The sequence below is a fragment of the Lactuca virosa genome, chromosome 8, assembly GCF_052849685.1.
Source record: "Lactuca virosa cultivar CGN04683 chromosome 8, Lactuca_virosa_CGN04683_v6, whole genome shotgun sequence".
Lineage (NCBI taxonomy): Eukaryota > Viridiplantae > Streptophyta > Magnoliopsida > Asterales > Asteraceae > Lactuca > Lactuca virosa.
In genome coordinates this window covers 198,763,383-198,764,491 of record NC_136433.1, presented here as the reverse complement: position 1 = coordinate 198,764,491, position 1,109 = coordinate 198,763,383, and the positions used below count along the sequence as shown (strand labels likewise).

The following is a 1,109-nucleotide window of genomic DNA, read 5'->3' as shown; positions in this document are numbered from 1 at the left end:
ATAACCCTTACAAATTACAATTACTAAAAAACCAAGAAGCTTAATAGGAATATCGAAAGTATTATTATCACGATGGTTCTGAATATAAAAACAAAAAACGGATTAAAAAAGAGAAAATCGTACCTTACAATCTTGCTGATGAATTTGATGAAAAATCAGGTACATAAAAATAATAATAAATAAATAAATAGTGAATTAGTTTATGACTTCATGTAATGTAACTCGCTGCTATCAAATTCGCCCACATCGACCAGACGAAGAACTTTTTTTCCGGTTATATTGCTGAGGTGAGGAAGAACAATCGTCCCTACGGGGACATCCGATAAAATTGGAACGATACAGAGAAGATTAGCATGGCCCCTGCGCAAGGATGACACGCACAAATCGAGAAATGGTCCAAATTTTTTTCCCCGTCTTCGCCTTGCCTGAACCCTAATTTCCTTTCGGAGTCGAAAGTCGATGCAGCGGGGAATTTTGGTGGAATTGCACGGATTTTCATAAGGTATTTGTCAAATCCAACGTCTTCTAAGCTATGTGGAATCTTTAGTCTTTCTTTGTTATATATGTGATTTGTTTCTACGCTCTGTACTTAAATTAGGGCATGTTCCAAATGTTTTATCAGGTAGATTGCTAGTTAACATTGCCAACTATGTGATTCACAAGTATTTTTGCCATTGTGCGTGTGTGTTTGAATATGAACAGCTGTTTACATCTGTAGTTTTTTCTGTTCATTTGTCTCTACACATTGTACCTGAAAGGGCTTATTTTCAATTCAATCTATTAACTAGACCTTCTTAACTTAAGATGATCAACTTTGTGATCTTTAAATTGTTAAATGGTCTTGTGACTTGTGAGGTGATTGAACTATGATTCAGCCCCATTTGCTTGCCATAGTCAATCAGCAAATCATGATGTTTTGAATGATCTCTGACCAAAAAAAGCTTGATTTTTAAAAATGTTTATAAATGCATTGATTATTTGAAATGAACGTAATTCATCTAAATGTGTAAAGGTTGCTATTGATTATATGTATATAAACCTTGTTATAATTAAGGGTCGTTTGTTTTTTGCTCTACCAGTTCATGGTGGAGTTTTAACTTTCAATTTAG

The 1,109-nt window shown here is 34.0% G+C and overlaps 1 non-coding gene across 1 annotated transcript; it reads left to right on the top strand.

Moving 5' to 3' along the window:
* Window positions 1–303: 303 nt before the first annotated feature.
* On the top strand, window positions 304–406 carry LOC145135179 (U6 spliceosomal RNA). Its single transcript, XR_013719644.1, has one exon. It is a non-coding gene; the product is annotated as a U6 spliceosomal RNA (small nuclear RNA).
* The last annotated feature ends 703 nt before the right edge of the window (window positions 407–1,109 follow it).